Here is a 27,445-nt window from a genome sequence, read left to right as displayed (position 1 = left end):
CCTATTCAGATTTTAAACCAGCTTTCTTTCCTGTTCCATTTTTCTCCTCAGGACTTGTAAAGAAAATATATCTAAGCACATTACATAATCGACTTGTTTATCCCATTTACCATCTGCTTTTCTCTACCCAATGAAGTCATAGATTTTTGTCTGCTTTGTCAACTACTGTGTCTTAAAAGCCCAGAAAAGGGCCTGTTATGTAGTAGATGCTCAAAAATCTGTTGAATAAATACTGGGTTGGCCAAAGAGTTCAATCACTTGCAGTGTTGTTTGCTATTCAGTTGCTAAGTCATGTCTGACTTTTTGAGACCCCATGGAATGGTAGCACCCCTGTCCTTCACTATCTCCCACAGTTTGCTCAAATTCATGTTCACTGAATCAGTTATACTATCTAACCATCTCGTCCTCTGCCACTGCCCTCTCCTCTTGCCTTCTATCTTTCCATCAGGGTCTTTTCCAATGAGTCGGCTTTTTACAGCAGGTGGTCAAAGTATTGGAGCTTCAGCTTCAACATCAATCCTTCCAATGAATATTCAGGACTGATCTCCTTTAGGATTGACTGGTTTGATCTCCTTGCAGTCCAAGGGACTCTCAAGAGTCTTCTCCAGCACCACAGTTCAAAAGCATCAATTCTTCGACACTCAGTCTTCTTTATGGTCCAACTCTCACACCTGTACGTGACTACTAGAAAAACCATAGCTTTGATTATATGGACCTTCTATATTGTTCTCTATATATCAAACTATATTGTTCACAATATCTTATGGAAAAGCCCAAATGAACTTTATGGTCAACCCAATATATACCACACCACCATCATTTAATCTCTCTGAACCTCAGCTTTTTCATCTATAAAGGAGGAAGAGTAATCATGCTTTACTTATCTCAAGATTGTTGCTAAGAGCCTATCAAGTAAACAATAGCACCACTACAAATGCAAGAAATGGCATTCTATCTTAACTTCCCCGATCAGAGTGACATCTCCAACATCTTTTCAATTTTCAACCTGAAAAATTTGTGTTTCTCCTAATTCCCTAACGAGTGTAGCTAGTTTTTTTTTTTTAGCCAAATATGCACGATGACAATAAATTCAACCCTCAGCCCAAATTTTCTCTCCTTTAGGATGCTTTCCCTAATGTTAATTACACATTCTATTCACATCCCCTCATTATGAAGGGCTGACAAGATTTATCTAGTGGATCAGATGCTATAAAAAATAGATTCTTAATACCACAGTATGTAGTATTTTGTCCTTAAAAGAATCAATGCACTCCTTATGATTCCTTATATAGTAAGACAAAATAAAAGCAAGTTTCTTTTATTTATTTTATTTTTTCAAATTTCCTTTTTTTTTTCTTTCTTTCTTTATTTTTTTATTTTACAATATTATATTGGTTGGTTTTGCCATACATTGACATGAATTCGCCCCAGGTGTACATGAGTTCCCCCTCCTGAACCCCCCTCTCACCTCCCAGCAAGTTTCTTTTAAACTCTAAGTCCTCAACTGCGAATCCCACCTCTGAGTCTGCATCCTCAACAAAACAACAACAAAATACCCCAGAACTATAAAAAATCCCCTTTCTCCTCAAATCACCTCTGGAGAACAGGCTGGCAACATTTAAAACACACCTTTTCTTTTTTTCAAATCCCTCCACCCTTTCTAACTAGGTAAGTCCTCAGGGAAATAACTTGCGACTGCTCTGAATGTACGTTATGTCTGGCAGTTTGCTATCAACCACACTGGCTTCTGTGATCTCACACCTTAAATACACCTTAGGGAAGGTCCCCAGCTCTCAGGAGACTAATCACAGATGAGAGAAAAACAACAATACAGTATCATTCTCAGTATTTCATCATTTGAAGAAATATGCTGTTTGGTTCAGATTGTTCACAAAACATTATGATAAAACAGGTAAGATGTTAACAATAGGTGAAACTGGTTTTCATAAGCAAGGTTTCCATACTCTTTTCCCACAAACAACCACATCTGACTGGTTATTTCTACAGGTTTCAACCATCTTCACATGAGTGCCACTACCACAGATATTTCTAAATTCATTTTTTTTTAAAGTCAACAAATCCTAATTCAACACTCATCAGAATCAACTAGAGGGCTTTCCTAAAAATCCAGACTGGTCAGCCCCACCTTGAGAATTTCCACTCCGTAGGTCTTGGTGGGGCTGAGAATATGCCTTGTTAACTAGTTTTCAATGACCCTGATGCTTTGAGAACCAATACATTAGGTAGGCAATCTGCATTTACCTAGCAGCACATATTCTATAGATTATTGTGAAAGTGTGTCTCCTGGGTTCTATTTAGCTGCCAGAAAAATAAAACTTTCTTTTTTTCTGACCCAATCTTCACAACCTCCTGAAATATGTTAAGAAGTTCTACATCATCAACCAGATCTAGAAAAAGACTCATGTTCTTGGGTGAGACCTGGGCATTAATGTTCCTATCAAAATTCTCTTTTAAACCAAACACATTACCTGGAATCAGGGCATTGCTATGCAGGTGGTATCAGCAAGAAAGATTCTCCTCATCAGTCATTTTTAGTAAAAAACAGCATACGACATCATTTTTAAGACCATAATTTGGATTCCTAACCAAAAGATGTTTATTATCTGAATATTCTTTTTAGTAAGTATATAAACACTGTGGTCATATAATTACATCCACCTCTAAATACACATACTGTGACACTGTTTAGAATTTTTAAAATAAAATGCAGCTAGTTCAACATGAAAAACTTAAAATAGTAGATGAAGCAGAGTTTACTATTTACCTTAATATCCCCATTTATTTACAGACTGGGAAGGATAACAAGATTTTACATCTATTACATTCCTGAACTACTTCTCAAAGAAAATATTATTCTGTGAAACATACTTGAAACACTTGAGTGACAAGCTTGGATAACTTAAAACAAGGGCAGGTGTGTAGAGCCTGGGAAATCACAGGCTTAGATCAGACCTTCTCCAGCAAGATACAGAGAACATCTGGTTTAAGTAGTGGATTGAATTCACACACTAGCTTCCCCTTCCTCCTAAGATCCTGGTGAGAAGAGATTTTAAAAAGAATAAGCTCACAGAGCAAGCAGCAAGAGGTTTCAATGGATCTGGGAAGAAAGAAAGCAGAAGCAACCAAAACTGAGTGGAGGAAGCTGCAGCCTAAAATGTGACCATGAAGAGAGTTAACAGACAGTTACGTCTCATCAGAAAAGATGAAAGACAGTGAGGTGATCATCGTCCAAGTGCTAAAAGAAATACACAGTCAACCAAGAAGCATATATCCAGCTAAATTCTCCTTTAAAAATAAAGGCGAAATTAGGGCATCTCCAGATTTAAAAACAAAGACCAGAAAAACAGATACGAGAGAATTTGCTGCTTGCAAATCTGCCCTCTGAGAAATACTAAAGGAATCCTTCAGGCTGAAATGACTGACATCATAGGGCATCTATAAAGATTTCAAATCCTAAATGATGATGCTGGTAAAGTGCTGCACTTAATATGCCAGCAAGTTTGGAAAACTCAGCAGTGACCACAGGACTGGAAAAGGTCAGTTTTCATTCCAGTCCCAAAGAAGGGCAATGCCAAAGAATGTTCAGACTAGCACACAACTGCACTCATTTCACATGCTAGCAAAGTAATGCTCAAAATATTTCAAGCTAGGCTTCAACAGAATGTGAATCAACAACTTCCAGATGTACAAGCTAGATTTAGAAAAGGCAAAGGAACTAGAGATAAAATTGCCAACATCAACATGTCAACAGAGAGTAACATGGAAACTTATATTACCATATGTAAAACAGATAGCCAATGGGAATTTGCTGTATGACTCAAGGAACTCAAACTGGGGCTCTGTAAAAACCGAGAGAGGTGGGATGGGGAGAGAGAGGGAGGGAGGTTTAAGAGGGAGGGGACAGATGTATACCTATGGCCGATTCATGTTGATGTTTGGCAGAAACCAACAAATTCTGTAAAGCAATTATCCTTCAATTAAAAAAATAAATAATTTAAAAAAAAAGAATGAGCCCTAAGGTAAATGATACTTTGGTTGACTATGATATATTAATATAGGTTCATAGATTATAATAAATGTATTATTCTGGTAAGCAATGTTGGTAATGGGAGACGTATCTGTTGGAGCAGGGGATTATTTGGGAAATCCCTGTAATTTCCTCTCAATTTTGTTGTGAACCTAAAATCGATCTTAAAAACCTAGTCTTAAAAGTATGGACCCAAAACCATAAAACAAAAAAGCATAAATTAGATTTCATCCTCCCCCTAAAAAACTAAACTACTAATATAAAAGACGCTTACTTCTTGGAAGGAAAATTATGACCAACCTAGATAGTATATTAAAAAGCAGAGACATTACTTTGCCAACAAAGGTCCGTCTAGTCAAGGCTATGGTTTTTCCAGTGGTCATGTATGGATGCGAGAGTTGGACTGTGAAGAAAGCTGAGCACCAAAGAATTGATGCTTTTGAAATGTGGTGTTGGAGAAGACTCTTGAGAGTTCCTTGGACTGCAAGGAGATCCAACCAGTCCATTGTAAAGGAGATCAGTCCTGGGTGTTCATTGGAAGGACTGATGCTAAAGCTGAAACTCCAATACTTTGGCCACCTCATGTGACAAGTTGACTCACTGGAAAAGACTCTGATGCTGGGAGGGACTGGGGGTGGGAGGAGAAGGGGACGACAGAGAATGAGATGGCTGGATGGCATCACTGACTCCATGGACATGAGTTTGAGTGAACTCCGGGAGTTGGTGATGGACAGGGAGGTCTGGCGTGCTGTGATTCATGGGGTCACAAAGAATTGGACATGAATAAGTGACTGAACTGAACTGAATATATACAATCTACAAAGACATGTTAGATTCAATGACACAAACAGGCTGAAAAGTAAAAGACAGGGCTTCCTTGATGGCTCAAGTGGTAAAGAATCAACCTGCTAGTACAGGTAACACGGGTTCAATCCCTGATCTGGGAAGATCCCACATGTCACAGAGCAATTAAGCGCCACCATCTGCAGTGATTTTGGAGCCCAACAAAATAAAATCTCCCTTTGTTTCCATTTTTGCCCCATCTGTTTCCCATGAAGTGAAGGGACCAGATGCCGTAACCTTAGTTTTCTGAATGTTGAGTTTTAAGCCAGCTTTTTCACTCTCCTCTTTCACTTCATCAAGAGGCTCATCTTTAGTGCATCTTTGCTTTCTGACCATCAGGTGGAGGGTGGAAAGTGCTGCTGCTGCTGCTGCTAAGTCACTTCAGTCGTGTCCGACTCTGTGCGACCCCATAGATGGCAGCCCAGCAGGCTCCCCGTCCCTGGGATTCTCCAGGCAAGAACACTGGAGTGGGTTGCCATTTCCTTCTCCAGTGGAAAGTGCTACTTCCTAAATATAACCAGAGGCAGTGCAGATAAGAAAAAACAAAAACTTGTGCTATAGCGCCACCTATTGGAAGAGAAAAGAAACTCCTCTAATTACTTTTGAGTTATCAGAATCAGTTGAAAAGTATTCTCTATTTCAAATACACCACCAGAGGGACAACTCATGAAGCATCATGATGAACCACAGTAACACTACCACAAAAAGAAAATGACAATTTCATCCAAAGCAAAATTAAAACTACGGATTATTATGATCTTATAGAGAATTCAAAAGAGCTGTCATGAAGAAACTCAACAAGCTACAAGAAAACTCAGAAAGGCTCAAGTTCAGTTAGCTCAAGATAAAAATTAATGAACTGAAATAATAGTTGACCAAAGAGGTTGAAACCCAAAAAAAGAACCGAACAAATTCTGGAGCTGAAGAACTCAATATATGACATAAAGAATGTATTAGAAAGCACTGGAAATAGAGCAGACCAGATAACACAAAAATACAAAGAATTATAAAAGAATATCATGAACAGCTATGTAACAACTAATTGGAAACATAGAAATAGACAAATTTTTAGAATCACTCAGTTCAGTTCAGTTCAGTTCAATTCAGTCACTCAGTTGTGTCCGACTCTTTGCGACCCCATGAATCACAGCACACCAGGCCTCCCTGTCCATCATTATAACCTCCCAAAACTGAATCATGAAGACAGTGAAATGGACACATAAAAACCTCCCCCAAAACAAAAGCCCAGGACCAGAGGCTTCACATGTAAATTCTAACATTCAAAGATGATTTAATATTTATCCTTATCAAACTCTTCAAAAAAACTGAAAAATAGGGAATGCTAAGTAATTTCATAAAGCCAACATCACTCTGATACCAAAACCAAATGAAGACAACACAAACAAAAAAAGAAAATTATAGCCAATATTTCTGATAAGCAAAGATGCAAAAATGCTCAACAAAATATTAGCAAGCTGAATACAATACATTCAAAGATCACACAACCATGATCTACAGAAGCAAGGATGGTTCAACAGCCTCAAACCAAACCATGATCTATCAAAGCAAGTTGATTCAACATCCTTGAACCAATCACTGTGATACATCATATAGATAGATAAATATGTATATACAAGAATACACACTATTCAATCACAAAAATGATAGAATGCTGCTCAATATAAAGATGATACTGCTCAGTATCATCTTTCAACATGGATGTACCTTAAGAGTACCATATTAAATGAAATCAGTCAGATGAAGAAAGATAAATACCATGCAATTTCACTCATGTGAAATATAAAAAATAAAAACTTTGAATAAACAAAACCAAATAGATAGACACAGAGACCATAGTGGTCACCAGAGAGGAAGGGGTGATCAGGAGGAGAGTGAAATAGGTAAAGGGGATCAACTATATGGTGACAGATGGAAACCGAATTTTTGTTGGTGAGCTGTAACGTACATAGTAAAAATATATTATCGTACACATGAAGCTTATATAAAGTTGTAGCCAATGTTACCTCAACAAAAAGGTAATTAAAAAAACAGAAAATCTGAAGAGACATGATTGAGTATGCGCACACACACACACAAATGAAGCTTAATCCTATTTGTGGATTCAACCAACCATGGATGGAAAATAATTGGGAAAAGAACCCCAGAAACTCCAAAAAGCAGAACTTAAGAATTTGCTACATACCTGCAACCATTTACATAATCTTTAGCTTGCATTTACAACCATTTACATATTTTGGGGGGCTCCAAAATCACTGCAGATGCTGACTGCAGCCATGAAATTAAAAGACGTTTACTCCTTGGAAGGAAAGTTATAACCAACCTAGATAGCATATTAAAAAGCAGAGACATTACTTTGCCAACAAAGGTCCATCAAGTCAAGGCTATGGTTTTTCCAGTGGTCATGTGAGCGTTGGACTGTGAAGAAAGCTGACCGCCAAAGAATTGATGCTTCTGAACTGTGGTGTTGGAGAAGACTCTTGAGAGTTCCTTGGACTGCAAGGAGATCCAAGCAGTCCATTCCAAAGGAGATCAGTCCTGGGTGTTCATTGGAAGGACTGATGCTAAAGCTGAAACTCTGTGGCCACCTCATGCGACAAGTTGACTCCCTGGAAAAGACTCTGATGCTGGGAGGGATTGGGGGCGGGAAGAGAAGGGGACAACAGAGAATGAGATGGCTGGATGGCATCACTGACTCGATGGGCATGAGTCTGAGTGAACTCCGGGAGTTGGTGATGGGACAGGGAGGCCTGGCGTGCTGTGATTCATGGGGTCACAAAGAGTCGGACACAACTGAGCGACTGAACTGAACTGACACAGCATTTGGGCTTCCCAGGTGACACTAATGGTAAAGAACCCGCCTGCCAATGCATGTAGACATTAAGAGACACAAATTCAATCCCTGGGTTGAGAAAAATTCTCTGGAGGCAAACCACTCCAGTATTCTTGCCTAGAGAATTCCATGGACAGAGGAGTCTGGCAAGCTGCAGTCCACAGGGTTGCACAGAGTCAGAAATGACTGAAGTTACTAGGCATGCACACACACATGCATGTACACAGCATTTACATCATATCTATAAGTAATTTCATAGGGTTTATAAGTAATCCAGAGATGCTTTAAAGTATACAGGAGGATATGCATAAGTCATATGCAGACATTACATCAATTTATATAAGGGACTTGAACAACCATGGATTTTGGAATCCAAGGTGGGGTGGGGGATCCTGGAACCAATTCACTGTGAATAAGCAGGATAACTGTATTTACAACTGGAAGTTTCAACATCTGTTTCCAAGGAATTGATAAATCAGGTAGGCAGAAAATCAGTAACAATATACATGACCTGAACAGTACCATCAATCAACTTGATCCAACCGATATTTATAGAACATTCCATCCAACAACAGAAGCACTCACAGAACATTCACCAACATTCTGGTACATAAAGCACAATTTAATAAATATAAAAGAATACAAACCTTATAAAATATGTTCTTGCTGCTGCTGCTGCTGCTAAGTCACTTCAGTCGTGTCCGACTCTGTGTGACCCCATAGATGGAAGCCCACCAGGCTCCCCCTTCCCTGGGATTCTCCAGGCAAGAACACTGGAGTGGGTTGCCATTTCCTTCTCCAATGTGTGAAAGTGAAAAGTGAAAGTGAAGTCGCTCAGTCGTGTCCGACCCTTAGCGACCCCACAGATTGCAGCCCACCAGGCTCCTCCATCTGTGGGATTCTCCAGGCAAGAGTACTGGAGTGGCTTGCCATTGCCTTCTCTGAAATATGTTCTTAGAGCATACCAAAGTAAAACTAGAAATTAGTAATAGATGATAGCTAGACAATTCAAAATATTTGGAAATTAAACAATGTATTTTAAATTATACATGGGTTAAGAAGTCTCAAGATAAATTTGAAAATGTTTTGAACTAAATAAAAATGAAAAGTACAACTTAATTTACACAACATGAATATACTTAGTGAACTGTACACTTAAAGTGGTGGTGGTTGCTGTTTAGTTGCTAAGTCACCTCCGACACTTTTGTGACTCCAAGGACTGTAGCCGCTAGGCTCCTCTGTCCATGGGACATCATATTAGCACACAGAACAAGAAAAATTATGTGATCATATAATACATGAGCAGAAACAGTTCAACATCAATTCATGATAACAACTCTCAAAAATTAGAAGAGAACTTCGCTAACCTAATACAGATTATTTTTTAAAAATCACAGCTAACATCATTTTCAACAGCAAGATGCTAAGGTCTCCCCCTAAGATCAGGAATAAGGCAAGGGTAGCCTTTGTTGTTGCTGTTCAGTCCCTAAGTTGTGTCCAACTCTTTGTGACTTCAGCACGCCAGGACTTCAGCATGCCAGGCTCCGCTGCCCTCCACTTACCTCCCAAAGTTTGTTCAAATTCATGCCCACTGAGTCAGTGAAGCTATTTAACCATCTCATCCTCTGCCGCTTCCTTCCCCTTTTGCCTTCAATTATTCCCAGCCTCAGGTGCTTTTCCAATGAGTCGGCTCTTCTCATCAAATGGCCAAAGTATTGGAGCTTCAGCTTCAACATCAGTCCTTCCAATGAATATTCAGTGCTGATTTCCTTTAGAATTGACTGGTTTGATCTCCTTGTAGTCGAAGGGACTCTTAAGAGTCTTCTCCAGCACCACAGTTCAAAAGCATCAATTCTTCAGCGCTCAGCACTTTTCATGGTCCAACTTTCACAACTGTATGTGAGCACTGGAAAAACCATAGCTTTGACTATACAGACCTGTGTCAGCAAACTATTCCTCTGCTTTGGAATATGGTGTCTGGGTTTGTCAGAGCTTTTCTTCCAAGGAGCAAGCTTTAATTTTGTGGCTACGGTCACTGTCCGCAATGATTTTGGAGCCCAAGAAAATAAAATCTGTCAGTTTCCATTTTTTCCCTTCTATTTGCCATGAAGTGATTCAAAAAATCTTAGGTTTTTGAATATTAAGTTTTAAGCCAGCTTTTTTTACTCTCCTCTTTCACTCTCATCAAGCAGCTCTTTAGTTCAGTCCTCATTTTCTGCCATTAGAGTGGTATCACGCGCATCTGAGGATGTTGATATTTCTCTTGGCAATCTTGATTCCAGCTTGTGATTTAGCCAGCCCGCATTCTGTATGATGTACTGTGCATGTAAATTAATAGGCAGAGTGACAATAACAGCCTTGTCGTACTCCTTTCCCAGTTTTGAACCAGTCAGTAGTTTCATGTTCGGTTCTAACTTGCTTCTTTACCTGCATACAAGTTTCTCAGGAGACAGGTAAGGTGATGTGGTATTTCCATCTCTTAAGAATTTGCCAGTTTGCTGTGGTCCACAAAGGCTTTAGCATAATCAGTGAAGCGTAAATAGATGTTTTTCTGGAATTCTCTTGCTTTCTCCATGATCCAATGAATGTTGGCAATTTGGTCTCTGTTTCCTCTACCTCTTTGAAACCCAGCTTGTACATCTGGAAGTTTTCGGTTCACATGCTATTGAAGCCTAGCTTAAATAATTTTGAGCGTAAGATGTTAAGTATTTCCCCTAAGATCAGTAACAGGGCAAGGTTGTCCTCTCTCATCACTTCTAAATCAACCTCATACTGAAAGTCCTAGCTGGTGTATTTAAATAAAAAAAAAAAAGAAATGAAGGGTATTCAGGCTAGAAAGGAAGAAATATGTAAAACTGCTTTAACCATAGAAAACGTAACTGTATGCAGAAAACCCCAAAGAATCTAAGAAATAACTCTTATTCATAATGAGTTTAGCAAAGTCAAAAGGCACACAGCCAACACATAAAAGTCAACTAGTCAGTAAAGATGTCAATTTTCTGTGACCTAATGCAATCCCTATTGAAATTCTAGCCAGGTTATTTTTTTTAATAGAAATATATAAACTTATTTCAAAAATTTGTGAAAAAGTAGAGGTACTAGAATAACCAATTCAATTCTGGGAAAGAAAAGCAAAAGCTTACGAATTTATATTATTCAATTTCAAGATTCACCACTGTAGTAATGAACATGGAGGGGGAAGAATAGACACATCTATTAGTCAATGAAACAGAATAGAGTATGGAAACAGACCTACACAAATACTGTCAATTTTTGACAAAGTGCAAAGGCAATTCAATGAAGAAAGAAGAGTCTTTTCAATAAATCATGCTACACATTGGAAGTCTACATACAACAAACTGAACTTCACATCTTACACAAAAATTAACTAGTAGTGGATCATAGACCTAAATGTAAAATGTAAAAACTAAAAAGTTTCTATAAGAAAACTTAGGAAAAAATCAGCATGACTTTTGAGTTTGGTAATGAGTTTTTAAGTACAATACTAAAAGCAAAATTCATTAAAGAAAAAAATTTTAAGGGAGAAGTTAAGATGGCAGAACTTGTCTCTCCTCACAATTACATCAAGAATACATCTAAAAACAGAACAATTCTCACAGAGCACCTTCTGAACATTAGTGGAAGATTCTGGACACCTAAAAGGATAAGAAAAATCCCCTAACAACCGGGTAGGACCAAAGAAAGAAAAAAAGAAATCAAAAAAGAGGCCAGCAATCCTGGCGGAAGGCTGAAGATGAGGACAGATTCCCGCATTCAGAAAATGTGGGGAGATCAGCTGGGGCAGAATGGGAACTTTGGAAGGAGATGGCCTTTCTGTGGAAGGCAGAACAAAGTAAGAAATGCATGCATGGTCTGTGCCTCAGCCCTGAGCACTCCAGTATGAGTTGTGTGCCTCCCGGTGTAGAGGGCATTGACTGATGGAAACTGGGGTTCAGAGAGTGGACTCAGGGAGGACTGGCTGTGAAAAGATAGCCTGAAGTAACAGGACTAAGGGCCCCACTACCAGGAAAGTTTACACAAAAAACCTGGGACATCATAGAAGCAAGGCATCATTGTTGAGTGGCACAGAAGGGGCAGGGCCACCATTACAACAACCATCTGCTTCAGCCTCTGCAGGCACTGGGAGGGACTCCCACCAGAGTGATCCTGCCCTACCAGAACTGCCTATCAGTCTCCACTGCCACAGGCACTTCGCATACTGGAGTGGTCACCGTACCCCTCTGTGACCTGAGGGAGTAAGTGTGCTTCAATGATGAGCAGATTAGAGCAAGTCCTTGTTTCTAATACCATTTTCCAATGAAAGGATCCAGGGAAATGGGTGATTTTACATAAAAAAAGAATGAAATACTGTCATTTGCAGTAGCACGGATGAACCTGGAGACTGTCACATTAAGTGAAGTCAGAAAGAAAAAGACAGATACCATATATGTGGAATCTAAAATATGACACAAGTGAACTTATTTACAAAACAGTCACAGACATAGAGAATAGACTTGCGGTTGCCAAGGGGAAGCGGGATGGGGGAGGAATGGATTGGGAGTTTGGGATTAACAGATGCAAACTATTATATATATTAATAGAACAGATAAACATCAAGGTCCAACTGTACAGCACAGGGAATTATATTCAATATCTTGTAAAAAGCCATATAGAAAATAAAAAAGTAAAAAACAACATAGATAAACAAAAAGAGAAATGGCTGATTTTAGAAGCGGAGTAGAGAATATACAAGATGATCCTGGCCCAGAAAGTAGGAAAGTGCTCAAAACACAAACTGCTAGGGCTATGTCAAAGTGATTCAGAAGCCAACTAAAACAGCTCACAATGGCAAATGTTGGAACAGTCTGAACAACAAAATAAATAATGCAGTTTTTAGTTATAACTGTATGATGATGGAAAACTATGACATCCTCAATAATAATAAAATTAGATCTTTGATATTTTTCCAATTTCCAATCAAATAAAATTGTGTCTCTGTGCAAATATATATATATTTTCAAAGTATGAAGACAGAATATACAGGAACATACTAAAAAGAGACAGATAAACTAGTATATTTTAAGGGGGGAAGAAGCCAGGATAGTTAGGGACTCATGAGTCAATATAACAAATACCTGAGTTGCTTCTCGGTGCCAAGAACTATGAGAGACATGAGGAATATAAGGATAAATAGTCCCTAACCTTTAAAAACATCATTGTCTGGGAGAAAGAATGAAAGCATATACCCAGGGAGTATTTTTATTCAGTTATCTCTCCTTTCCCTAGAAGTCTGAGAAAGAATTTCAGCATATGACTTTATTTTCCTGTATTACTCCAAATCCTTCCAACTCCACTCGTGATGTTTGTCTCCAGCAAATAAAATATAAAAATTCTGAAGGATTTACTGAAAAGACTGGAAAAGAAGAGAACTTAGGTGTTAACAATGTATAACTGACTAGATAAAACTTCCTTCAGAGACTCCCCCAACAGAACCCTCCTGGGGGTGAGGAAATGGGCTGCTGCTGCTGCTAAGTCGCTTCAGTCGTGTCCAGCTCTGTGCGACCCCATAGACGGCAGCCCACCAGGTTCCCCTGTCCCGGGGATTATCCAGGCAAGAGTACTGGAGTGGGGTGCCATTGCCTTCTCTGAGGAAATGGGCAGTGGGGAGTAAAAAGTACAGAATTAAGGTCAAAAAGGAGCAGAGAAGTAATTCTGTTCCTGGGTTGGTAGACTGGGTTTCTGTAGACTAATTTAATAAGTAGATTCTTGTGGTCCCTATTTTAGCAACAAAACATCTGCTCACAAAGAACTGAAATAATGCATGTAAAAAGCATATTTATTTGTCATATGATACTAGATTAAAAAATATATAAAACAGAATGCAGAGTATGATCTCATTTTTATTAAGAAATACATAAATAGAACAGGTACATAAACAAAGACCAGAAGAACAAATGTCAAAATATTAACAGTGTATTTTATTTTCTAATTATCAGTATTTTCTAAGTTTGATATTGACTATACATATTACCTACCTTTATTTATTTCTCAAAAAAATTATTTTTAAAAGTCAATACATATTATATGCAAACTTCCTAGGAAACAGTATTGTGTCTAGAATAAAATAAAAACATAGAAACAACACTAATTAAACTACTGGGCAATTTAAACCCTAAATAAGATTTTCTTTAATGGAGAAAACAAAAATCCTCTAGAACATTTTCCACCTAGAGCTAAATTAAATTAGTCTTTATAAAGCTATAAAAGTAACATATTAGGATTGACTTTGAAACAGTATGATTCTAAATGAGAAAATGTTTCCATGAGTAGCTAAGATCATATGGCCCTTCTTAAACATACACGCATCTAAGAATCTATAATAATCGATCCATTTAAACTATTATAATGTCTAGCACAAGTAATCAAACATTTTTGATGAAATAAAGTCCTGAGTTCATTTATAGGGCCAGACAACCTTCCTTTTGAAGAGAAGAGTGCCACAAATTATTAGATCAAGTGTGCAGAAGAAATGGTGCTGCTTAAACTGTAGAGAATAAAAACGACTCCAAGATCAAAAAAGACACGTCTTTGTTTCCCTCAAGTACTATCTGTTGGCCTTCTCTAAACCATTCTCCACCTGCAAAGGCCAACTCCTTGCACTACAAACACAGCAGCATCCAGACAGGAAAGTATGGGCCAAAGACTAATACTTATTCACATCCAAGAGAAAGAACAAAGAAAGGAAGTATTCTTTCAGAGCAGCTAGAATAGGCTAGGTAATGGTTTAGCAGTAGAATCTGCCATTCAAAAAGTTATGGATTAAAATCATAAAGGTTTACTACCCAAGAGAACAAATGTTAGGTTTTAGACAAAAAAAAAAAAAAGAAGAAGAAAACACGATCATTAACTGAGAAAATGTTAAAGCAGAATCCCTACTAATAAAGTATTTTTTTCATGCAAGTGTAAGTAGATAGTTTCAAATTTTCATCCCTGTAACTAGTTACAATGCAAAATTCACAGCTTCTTTAAAAATCCAATTTGCTCAATTTACTGTGATCAGATTGATAACTGTTGGAAAGTGTTGGAATTGGGGGTTGGAGTACCAGGTCTTCCTTAAACCAAAACTCACTTTATTTCCTCTATCCCATCCTGCCTCCGTAAGAACTAGAAAAATAAAATCTTTTTAGCAGCAAAGTGCATTAAATGACAGTTAATAATTGCAAAGAAATGTTTTGATTATTCAAATTAAATTTTTTAGAACATGAAATATATAAGCAAATTAAGTATTAATAATTATATCTTTTGGTGAGAATGAAGTGATATGGGAAAGAACAGATAAAGTCACTGGAAAAGAAACATTTCAGTGTATACATATTCATACCAACGATACCATTTATTTTTAGAACTAAAGAAAAATCTTCAGATTTTGAGGCATTCGGAAAGAAAATGAGATATGCTTTAAAGAGAACTGTGATGTAAGGTTTATCTTCAGCATAATTTTCCGATTTCCAATTGGAATTGTGAGGTTCAAGCTCATCACCTAGAAGAATTTCTAAATTGTGTGACCTTGAACAATCTATATGATTAACAAGAGGGAGATTACTAATTAATAGTAGAACAATACATCAGAACATGAAAACTTACAGACTGGAAACATTATGAATGCAATTGTGGTTTTTAAACTTTTTTCATGGCGTTTTAAATTTTAATATGGACTTTAAAAATGCCCTGAGCCATTTTCTCAGGAGTATCAGAGTAGCAACAAAGGAAGCTGTACAAAAAAAGAGGGGAGAGAAAGCGGGGGAGGAGAAAGGAAGGAAGGAAGAGGGAGGGAGGGAGGAAGAAAACCAAAATCAGTACTTTCTCAAACTGAGAGCTGTGCAAGGTGCTAGCTCATAAACCTTGGCTTCTCCCAAAGCTTTGTTGGCCACCTCTTTGGAAGAGAGGTAATCTCTGCTCTTTTGAATCCCTAGGGTACATCCCATGAGGATGTGGGGGCTGGGTGGGGAATTTATAGAGTAGTTCTCCAAATGGTCCCTGGATCACCAAAATGGAATCACCTAGTAACAGTTACTAACACTTTTCACTTTCACACATTGGAGAAGGAAATGGCAACCCACTCCAGTGTTCTTGCCTGGAGAATCCCAGGGACGGGGAAGCCTGGTGGGCTGCCCTCTATGGGGTCACACGGAGTCGGACACGACTGAAGTGACTTAGCAGCAACAGCAGTAACAGTTAAAATGCAGATTACCAGGCTAGGTCCCAGATACTGAATTCACATTTCTTGGGTGTGGGGGGCTGGGAATATTCATATTTTAAGTCACAAAGTAGAATTCTTGGTAGGGACATAACTAGAACAGAGGCTGAGAGGCAACATGATGAATGAGTTTGGAGCCACAAAGGCTTGGGTTAAAATCCCAGTTCTTCATTTAATAGCTCTGACTGCAGCATGTCACCCAAACCCTTGGATCCTCAATTTTCTCATTACAGAAGGTGGAATGACAGTCTGTTTTGGAGACCAAGTAAAATTAAGTGTGTGTACGTGTGCGGCGTCACAAAACTTTTTTAATAGACGACCTTTCAAGTTCTTCCAACTCGTTTGTTTTAATCCTCTAATGTATATAAAACTATCACAGAACGTCTCTTTATCTCTTCCCTTACAGCAGGGTTTCTCACCTTTTTCTCATTTACCCCCTCTTCTCCCAGGAGCATTTTCTCTTTTAATCCCCCAGCCCGAGACAGACAGTACTTGAGTTTTGTGGCCCTTTGGAAAGCCACAAGCCATTGTATTGTCTGAGATCTTTTTCCCCTCAAAAATATGAACACTATCATCCACTTTGAGAATGTCCATCCTCGAGAGAGGTGACTTGATCAAGGTCACACCACAAATTAGAAGCAGGATCTGGTCTACACTGGCCACAAACCGATGGTCTGGAACCGGCCCACTCGCCCTCCCCCTGCGTTTACTCATTTACTTTTAACTAGTTACTGACATTTAAAAATCAGGAGCTCCGACAGAAGGATGTCGGGTCCTGGGCGGGGCTGAGAGAGGCACCTCGCAACAGGGCCCTGCAGCCCCGAAACCCAGGCCAGTCCCCCTCACTGAGGTGCCCGCCAGCACTCACCACGTGAAGATCCAGACGTTTAGCACGCAGCTGCAATCGCCGGCGCAGCTAAGTCGGCAGCAGATCGCGCGCCTCTCCCCCGGCTTCTCATCCACAGCCCTCGCAGCGGCGGGCGGGTCGGCTTTACCGCCTTCCCCGCCCCACTTGCCCCCAGTCCGCCGGCTGACCTCCGCCCCAGCCCCAACTGAACCCCACAGGCCGTGCTGCGCCGAGGTGTCCCAGAGGCCCCGCCGCCGCCCAGCAGGGCAGGCAGTACTACCGCCCCTCACAGCTCTGCCTGCTTGACCAGGCCGCCCGCCTAGCGGTCCACTCACCACCACTGGGCACTAGGAGCTGAGGCAACGCTCCCTCTGCCCCCGCGCGTCCCCGCAGCCTCGCACTGCACCAATCGCCGCCGCGCGCTGCTGCACGTGACGCGCGCTGGCCAATGGCAGCTTGAGACGGCCCGTGACGCGGCTGAGGCTCCGGGAGCTTTCAAAGCGGGCTGCGGGCTGCGGGCTGCGGGCTGAGGGCCGAGGGGGCGGTCGGGTGCTGACTGTCTGCTCCGCTGACGCTGTTGGGTGGATTCGGGGTCAGTTCTGCTGGACTGCGGGTAGCCGAAGTCCAGTTTTGACTCCCGCTGCTCTGCCCGGACTACACCAGTAGGAGAAAAAAGGGAAAGGAGTACTTGGGACGAGGGCTGACACAATATGGGGTTTGGCCAGCCTCTCAACCCTGGACCGAGAGCCTGTTTTCCACCTTTTCTTCCTCTGTCCTCTGTTGTCATCCTAGTCCAGCCCCAGTCTTACTGGCTACCTAGCTTCCAGCTGGTCCCAGATGTTCCCAAGGACGGGAATTGGGATTAGATCAAGGCCCAGCAATCAGCCTCACACTAGATCCGTTAACAGATGGACGGATGGGTTCGCCTGCATACCTAACTTTCAACATCCTAAGCCCTTAGGCTTTTTTCCCTCTCTCAGAAGGTGTTAGGTTGGTACCGCAGGAATGCAAACTCCGCTCTATGCTTACTCTTGGCTTCTATCCCCAAGTTTGGGCCAAAATGGTGGTTGTAGCTTCAGACATCACCTTAGTTTATTTTAGTTTGAACTAGTAGTCATTGGAGAAGGCAATGGCAAGCCACTCCAGTACTATTGCCTGGAGGGTCCCATGGATGGAGGAGCCTGGTGGGCTGCGGTCCGTGGGGTCGCTGGGGGTCGGACACGACTGAGTGACTTCACTTTCCACTTTCACACATTGGAGAAGGAAATGGCAACCCACTCCAGTGTTCTTGCCTGAAGAATCCCAGGGACGGGGGAGCCTGGTGGGCTTCCGTCTATGGGGTCACACAGAGTCGGACATGACTGAAGTGCCTTAGCAGTAGCCATTGTATTCTTCACCACTACTCTTTTCAGAAAGAGAAAAAGAAAAAAAGCCAGTTTCACAGTAACAATTATTAACTCTTATCGTAAGTTGACCCTTGAGATATAAGTATCTTTAAAATTCTATGACGATTGTTTGGAAAGGCATTTGGACTATTAGTTGAATGATATGATATGGCATTGCCATTTGTTCTAAAAAATACAGTTTGAGTTGTGAGCTTAACTAGTCACTGTTTTGCAAAATGAAACACCAATTTTACTTTAAGAAACTAGTATTCAGACGAGTATTTGTCAGATTTTTAAAAAACTTCTTTTAGAAAGGATCTTTCCAGAAGCCCCACTCCACAACTTCTATCTACATCTTACAGATTTGAACTTAGTAACATGGCCTTGCCTGGTACTCTGAGCATATTTCTGCCCTCAATAAAATTCCCTTCCAAAAAAGGAAAGAAGAATGCCTTTGGATGAACAACTACAACCTCTTTTTATAAACACTTGCACGTGGTCCTGGACCACACAACTCAGTAGAAATAATTCCTTCCCCTGGGTGTGAACAACTTACCAGGCAAATATAAATTCTGTGGCTGACTCTGTGCTAAATGCTTTACATATATTTTCCTCTTAAATGCTCAACAGTCCTGCAAGGTGGGTGGGCATTACTAGCTCTCTCACGCACGTGAACACTGAAAGATAATAGTGACAAACCATAGATATACCAAATTATATAGACGTATTACTGAGCTGCTACACAGTATTTTACAAGCACATGGGCCTAAGGAATATAATTTTGTGTACTAAGTCAAGAAGGACCACTCTACTCTGTCTAAAGCTGACTAGAATCAAACAAAATGAGAATAAGGCCACTCCCCTATAGGTGCAGGAAGCAGGCCTCAGGTAATATACCAGTGTAAAACTATAGTTATGTCAAAACACCAATATAGTAATGTTGTAAAAACAACTGCTTTTGATAAACAGTCGAAGCTAAAAGAGAACTGAAAAAGTTGAACTTGGTGCTTCTCAACACTGTCCAGGGGAGAAGAGTGCCCATATTAGAGTTTATTAGTAACTAATGAGACTGATTTTTTGCATTCAATAAACTTTAATGCTTATTGAATACGTGCTTCTCCATTAAGCATAAGTATTAGTCAGATAATCCCTGCCTTTAGGGAGTCCACAGTCAAGGGGGAGAAAGACAAGAGTACAGACAATTTGAACACATCATGATACTATGGGTGGTATGGAATAGGTGAGAAGGCATCCAACCTGGAAGGGAGGGAAGGGAGTTGTCACAGAAGAATTTCTAAAGAACTGATGGCTCTAAATAATATTTTTTAAAAGAGCTGATGACTGATGGGGTCTTGAAAATTGAACTGGAGACCACCAGCTAAGTGTAAGGAATGGTAGTACAAAAGTATATAAATGGCAAAGAGGGTGAGGCATATTGACTGCTGGGTATGAAGAGTGGGGATAGGCGAGCACGTGGGACAGTTAGGCAGTGCCTTGTCACATATTCATGGGTCACATATTCATGCTAAGGAGTTTGATTGCTATGGCCGGTAGCATCCATTGTCTCCTTGCTTTGGGTGGCGGGTGGGGGTGGGTGGAGTTATTTACCTTGTGTGCAGTTTTCTTGGTGGCATTCTTAATTTAGACATCTTCTGCTTTCCCAGTCAATGGATGGGCACTTGACACAAGCAAAGTCAATCAGATGAGAGGAAAAGATGCGGGATAGGGAGTTGAGTGTTTAAACACCTTCACTGAAGAGCTGGTGAGGCTCTTGGATCCATGAAAAGATTCCAAGATTGGATGGTACTCACAACTGACAATGTTTTCCTTAGCAAACCCAATAACCTAGAGTTTAGTTACTTCATTTTCACATCTCATGAATAGCTATAAATACTGTATTTTAGTTGCTGAAAGATGTACTCTATAGTTATTGTGATTGTACTTTCTAGCCAAAAATTAAATTATATTTAATCATCCCTGTTTCAGAAAATCTGTACTATGTAGAAATCATTTTTTAATATTAAATATTAAATAATATTAAATCATTTTAAAATATTAAAACAGTTTATTCCAGGCATAATCTCCAACTCTGATATCCTCAGTAATACACCTTAGCCACTGCTCTTAAACTATCTACTGTTAAGGGAGATCAGTGGAGAGTCATTCTTGAATGGTAAGTTGCTGCACTTATTGAAAACTTGCCTATTCAGTTCTGTACAGTTCAGTCGCTCAGTTGTGTCCGACTCTCCGCGACCCCATGAATCACAGCACGCCAGGCCTCCCTGTCCATCACCAACTCCTGGAGTTCACTCAAACTCAAGTCCATAGAGTCGGTGACGCCATCCAGCCATCTCATTCTCTGTCGTCCCCTTCTCCTCCCGCCCCCAACCTTTCCCAGCATCAGAGTCTTTTCCAGTGAGTCAACTCATCGCATGAGGTGGCCAAAGTATTGCAGTTTCAGCTTTAGCATCAGACCTTCCAATGAACACCCAGGATTGATCTCCTTTAGAATGGACTGGTTGGATCTCCTTGCAGTCCAAGGGACCCTCAAGAGTCTTCTCCAATACCACAGTTCAAAAGCATCAATTCTTCGGCAATCAGCTTTCTTCACAGTCCAGCTTTCACATCCATACATGACTGCTGGAAAAACCATTGCCTTGACTAGACGGACCTTCATTGGCAAAGTAATGTCTCTGCTTTTTAATATACTATCTAGGTAGGTCATAACTTTCCTTCCAAGGAGTAAGCGTCTTTTAATTTCATGGCTGCAATCAGCATCTGCAGTGATTTTGGAGCCCAAAAATATAAAGTCTGACACTGTTTCCACTGTTTTTCCATCTATTTCCCATGAAGTGATGGGACCAGATGCCATGATCTTAGTTTTCTGAATGTTGAGCTTCAAGCCAACTTTTTCACTCTCCTCTTTCACTTTCATCAAGAGGCTTTTGAGTTCCTCTTCACTTTCTGCCATAAGGGTGGTGTCATCTGCATATCTGAGGTTATTGATATTTCTCCCAGCAATCCTGATTCCAGCTTGTGCTTCTTCCAGCCCAGTGTTCCTCATGATTTACTCTGCATAGAAGTTAAATAAGCAAGGTGACAATATACAGCCTTGACATACTCCTTTTCCTATTTGGAACCAGTTTGTTGTTCCATGTACAGTTCTGACTGTTGCTTCCTGACCTGCATACAGGTTTCTCAAGAGGCAGGTCAGGTGGTCTGGTATTCCCATCTCTGTTTATCTCAGATATTCCATTATTGAGTTGAATGAATGTTCTGGCTTAGCAGGTTTTCAAGTTGTAATTTTGTTTCCTTATGAAGCACAAGCTGGAATCGAGATTAAAGGGAGAAATATCAGTAACCTCAGATATGCAGATGACACCACGCTATGCAAGAAAGTGAAGAAGAGCTAAAGAGCCTCTCGGTGAAAGTGAAAGAGGAGAGTGAAAAAGTTGGCTTAAAGCTCAACATTCAGAAAACAAATATCGTGGCATCCAGTCCCGTCCCTTCATGGCAAATAGATGGGGAAATAGTGGCTGATTTTATTTTTTGGGGCCCAAGAAAAAGAAATACAATAAAGCAAAATGGCTGTCTGAGGAGGCCTTGCAAATAGCTGTGAAAAGAAGAGAAGCGCAAAGTAAAGAAGAAATGGAAAGATATACCCATTTGAATGCAGAGTTCCAAAGAATAGCAAGGAGAGATAAGAAAGCTTTCCTCAGCGATCAATGCAAAGAAATAGAGGAAAACAGTAGAATGGGAAAGACTAGAGATCTCTTCAAGAAAATTAGAGATACCAAGGGAACATTTCATGCAAAGATGGGCTTGATAAAGGACAGAAATGGTAGGGACCTAACAGAAGCAGAAGATATTAAGAAAAGGTGGCAAGAATACACAGAAGAACTGTACAAAAAAGATCTCCGCAACCCGGATAATCACGATGGTGTGATCACTCACCTAGAGCCAGACATCTTGGAATGTGAAGTCAAGTGGGCCTTAGGAAGCATCACTACGAACAAAGCTAGTGGAGGTGATAGAATTCCAGTTGAGCTATTTCAAATCCTAAAAGATGATGCTGTGAAAGTGCTGCACTCAATATGTCAGCAAATTTGGAAAACTCAGCAGTGGCCACAGGACGGGAAAAGGTCAGTTTTCATTCCAATCCCAAAGAATGCTCAAACTACCACACAATTGCACTCATCACACACACTAGTAAAGTCATGCTTAAAATTCTCCAAGCCAGGCTTCAGCAATATGTGAACCGTGAACTTCCAGATGTCCAAACTGGATTTAGAGAAGGCAGAGGAACCAGAGATCAAATTGCCAACATTCGCTGGATCATCGAAAAAGCAAGAGAGTTCCAGAGAAACATCTATTTCTGCTTCATTGACTATGCCAAAGCCTTTGACTGTGTGGATCACAATAAACTGTGGAAAATTCTGATAGAGATGGGAATCCCAGACCACCTGACCTGCCTCTTGAGAAACCTGTATGCAGGTCAGGAAGCAACAGTTAGAACTGGACATGGAACAAAGGACTGGTTCCAAATAGGAAAAGGAGTCTGTCAAGGCTGTATATTGTCACCCTGCTTATTTAACTTCTATGCAGAGTACATCATGAGAATTGCTGGGCTGGAAGAAGCACAAGCTGGAATCAAGATTGCCGGGAGAAATATCAATAACCTCAGATGACACCACCCTTATGGCAGAAAGTGAAGAGGAACTAAAGAGCCTCTTGAAAGTGAAAGAGGAGAGTGAAAAGGTTGGCCTGAAGCTCAACATTCAGAAAACTAAGATCATGGCATCTGGTCCCATCACTTCACAGTGGAAACAGTGGCTGACTTTATTTTTCTGGGCTCCAAAATCACTGCAGATGCTGATTGCAGCCATGAAATTAAAAGACTCTTACTCCTTGGAAGGAAAGTTATGACCAACCTAGACAGCATGTTGAAAAGCAGAGACATTACTTTGCCAACAAAGGTCCGTCTAGTCAAGGCTATGGTTTTCCAGTAGTCACGTATGGATGCGAGAGTTGGACTATAAAGAAAACTGAGCGCCAAAGAATTGATGCTTTGAACCGTGGTGTTGGAGAAGACTCTTGAGAGTCCCTTGGAATGCAAAGAGATCCAACCAGTCCATCCTAAAGGAGATCAATCCTGGGTGTTCATTGGTTAGACTGATGTTGAAGCTGAAACTCCAGTATTTTGGCCACTTGATGCGAAGAGCTGACTCATTTGAAAAGACCCTGATGCTGGGAAAAATTGAAGGCAGAAGGGGAAGGGGACGACAGAGGATGAGATGATGGCATCATCAACTTAATGGACATGAGTTTGGGTAAACTCTGGGAGTTGGTGATGGACAGGGAGGCCTGGCATGCTGGGGTCCATGGGGTCGCAAAGAGTCAGACATGACTGAGCGACTGAACTAAACTGATAATTATTTGCAATTGTGTTTGAAATAAGCCATAATGTAATTGTCTCGAGTTAATGTGAGCTGTTTTTAGCAGTGCAAAGGCTCTGATTGCACTTTTTTTCATTTTATCCTTAGTATTAATAAAAGATGGGCATTCATGTCTAATCATATTCACAGATTACCTTAATGAACAGAAATATGTTACATTATCTTTAAATCAATGAATTTCAATATGTTCCAAAGAAAGTGAAGTCGCTCGGTTGTGTCCGACTCTTTGCGACCCTGTGGACTGTAGCCTACCAGGCTTCTCTGTCCATGGGATTCTCCAGGCAAGAATACTGGAGTGGGTTACCATTTCCTTCTCCAGGGGATCTTCCCGACCCAGGGATCGAACCTGGGTCTCCCGCATTGGAGGCAGATGCTTTAACCTCTGAGCCACCAGGGAAGCCCCATATGTTCCAAGCTTCCCCCCAAATGTTGCATCATTATGACACAAAAATGATAAACTCTCCTCCTGAGGTTTTGAATATATTATTTTTGAAAATGAGAATATATCTATGTTTAACTATTAAAAAAGTATTCATTGAAAAAATAAATGGCAAGAAAGTAGCAAAGTATGAGAACTATCTTTAAAATATATAAATTTTATGTATAAAAATACATAAATTTAAAATATATAAAAGTGGCTTATACTGTCCAAGACATTTTTCTACAAAGTTATTCAAACATAAGCTTAATTTAAATAAGATCATAAAATAAAGATCATTAAATAAAAAAAACATAAGATCATATGACATATTGTTTCACAACTTATTTTTCACCTAACATAACATAGACAGCTTTGAATAACAAATTACCACAAACTTAGTGACTTAAAACAACACTTATTTATTATCTCACAGTTTTTGTTGCCAGGCTGCAATCAGCTGTTGGCCAGGACAGCAGTCCCATCAGAGGTTTGACCATGGAAATATCTGCTTCCAAGCTGTTATTGGCAAGATTTATCTCCCTACAGCTCTAGACTGTGGGTCCATTTTTTTTGCTGACTGTCAGCAGTGGGCTGCTCTCAGCTTCTAGAAGCTGTCCTCAATTCCTTGCCATGTGGTTCTCTCCATTGACCCTCTTACAACCTGGCAGCTTCTTTGAAGCCAGTAAAGGAGCAAGAATTGCGACCCCATGGGATATATCCCACCAAGCTTCTCTGTTCATGAAATTCGTGGAACTGGAATGGATTGCCACACCCTTCTCCAAGGGATCTTCCCAACCCAGGGATCAAACCCAGGTATCCTGAATGGCAGGCAGAGTCTTTGCCACTGAGCCACCTGGAAAGCCCATCAGTTCAGTTCAGTTCAGTTGCTCAGTCGTGTCCAATTCTCCGCGACCCCATGAATCACAGCACGCCAGGCCTCCCTGTCCATCACCAACTCCCGGAGTTCACTCAAACTCATGTCCACAGAGTCGGTGATGCCATCCAGCCATCTCATTCTCTGTCGTCCCCTTCTCCTCCTGCCCCCAACCTTTCCCAGCATCAGTCTTTTCCAGTGAGTCAACTCATCGCATGAGGTGGCCAAAGTATTGCAGTTTCAGCTTTAGCATCAGTCCTTCCAATGAACACCCAGGATTGATCTCCTTTAGAATGGATTGGTTGGATCTCTTTGCAGTACAAGGGACTCTCAAGAGTCTTCTCCAACACCACAGTTCAAAAGCATCGATTCTTCAGTGATCAGCTTTCTTCACAGACCAACTCTCACATCCATACATGACCATGGGAAAAACCATAGCCTTGACTAGATGGACCTTTGTTGGCAAAGTAATGTCTCTGCTTTTTAATATACTATCTGCTGCTGCTGCTGCTGCTGCTGCTGCTGCTGCTGCTGCTGCTGCTGCTGCTAAGTCACTTCAGTCGTGTCCGACTCTGTGTGACCCCATATACTATCTAGGTAGGTCATAACTTTCCTTCCAAGGAGTAAGCGTCTTTTAATTTCATGGCTGCAATCAGTATCTGCAGTGATTTTGGAGACCAAAAATATAAAGTCTGACACTGTTTCCACTGTTTTTCCATCTATTTCCCATGAAGTGATGGGACCAGATGCCATGATCTTTGTTTTCTGAATGTTGAGCTTCAAGCCAACCTTTACACTCTCCTCTTTCACTTTCATCAAGAGGCTTTTGAAAGCCCATATCAGGAGCATAATATTCCAGTGTACAAATGTCCTATAATTTAACTACCCTCTGTAGATAGAAGGTTGCTTCAAATTCTTCTTTATTATAAACAGTGCTACAATACATTTTTGTGACTTCTCCAATTATTTCCTTAGGATAATGCGTAAAAGTAAAATTGCTGAGTCAAATGGTATACGCTTTTAAAAACAATTTGCATATTATAAAATAGCCATCCAGAAAATTAATCCCATCTAGTAAGAATGTATGAGAGTGCTGGTTCATGCATGCACTTGCCTTATCCATAAATTTAAGCTTTACCATTTTAATGGTGAAAAACTATGTTTCATAGTTTTAATCTGTATTGCTTTATTGGTAAAGTCAAGCATGTTTATATGTTTACTGGACATTTGTTTTGTGAATTGTCTTCTCATGACTTTTGCCTAGCATGCAACTGTGAAAAACTATATGTTAACTGCTCTTTATGGATTGCAAATATTTTCCCTAATTTATGTTTGTTAATATTTGGCAGAATTCCTGGTCTTGTAAAAGTTTTAAATTTTTTTCAGAAATCAGTTCTATTGGTAATTTTCTTAATGCTTTCTGCCTTTGATACAATGCTTAGTAATACCTTTCCCACTTGAGAAGTAAAAAAATTTCCACACATTTGTGGTTCTAAAATTCTTATAGTTTTATATCTTATTTAACTTTTAATTGTTCTGGAATTGTGTTGTAAGATTGATTAATTGTGACAAACATGACAAGTGAGTGTGTGTGTTTTACTTGAGTTATTTTAGATGGGCACTCTAGAGCTAGTTTTAAAATGAGTCACTTGTTGTTGTAGATTTGTGGGAAATAGAGAACAAATCAGCACTGTGGAATGTTTCTTCATAATGCGGTTCTCCGAGTACTTTTATTTCCAGTAAAATTCACTTTTTCCTGAAATTTTATGGAACTATGTCACTTGTGCTATAATAACATTATATAAGAGGACATACTTAGTGATGAAATTGACAGCAGGGAATAAATTAAAAGGATCTAGGACAAGGACCAAACCACAGAAGCCCTTAATTAAGAGAGCAGGATGTTCTTGCCAAAACACAATTACTTTCAAAAGCAATCACATTGAGGCCCAGGGCACTGAAGCTTCTGTTGAGAAAGTGGAGTTATTCTTCACTACAAGTGGGAAATCAAAGATAGTTGGGGAGCAGTGGGAGGCCAAGACTGAGCTCAGGCTTGGCTGGAGTGTAAAGCAAGTCTCTGAGGTATGCTCTCCTGCCCCAGTGGAATTCAAAGAAGACTGAGTCAAAAATAGATTTTGGTGACCAGTACGCCAAAGTGGCTTGTTGAGCTTTGATGTCTCTTAAATGAATTAATGTGTGAAATGAAGAAGCAAAAGCAGATATGAAATTCAAATTCTGTGACTTGTTCGCCTGCGATTCCCAACACTTAGCACAGAGTCTGGCTCAGTGTGGGTTCTCAATGTTAATTTCCTTTCCCTTTCCCCTGAACCATCCTCTCACTTAACTCAACATCTATCATTTAGCACAGGAACTGGAATATTATTAAGCACTTAGTGAATGTTTATGAAATAAATGTTTGCATGGTTTGAAGAAATAAATGTACAGGTATTCAAGAGAAAATTT

At 40.2% G+C, this 27,445-nt stretch overlaps 1 protein-coding gene across 5 annotated transcripts in view; it reads right to left on the bottom strand.

The window, feature by feature from the left end:
- Positions 1–17,224, bottom strand: part of PTPDC1 (protein tyrosine phosphatase domain containing 1) — a 69,241-nt gene extending 52,017 nt beyond the window's left edge. For all 5 annotated transcript variants that reach the window (XR_016037880.1, XM_055427501.2, XM_055427500.2 and 2 more), the window contains exon 1: positions 16,868–17,224. The gene's annotated coding sequence lies outside the window, so the exon portion shown is untranslated. The remainder of the gene's footprint in view (positions 1–16,867) is intronic.
- Positions 17,225–27,445: the final 10,221 nt, after the last annotated feature.

This window comes from Moschus berezovskii, chromosome 7 (assembly GCF_049115385.1).
Source record: "Moschus berezovskii isolate FMDL1 chromosome 7, NW_MosBer_1.0, whole genome shotgun sequence".
NCBI lineage: Eukaryota > Metazoa > Chordata > Mammalia > Artiodactyla > Moschidae > Moschus > Moschus berezovskii.
This window is presented reverse-complemented; position numbering and strand designations above follow the sequence as displayed.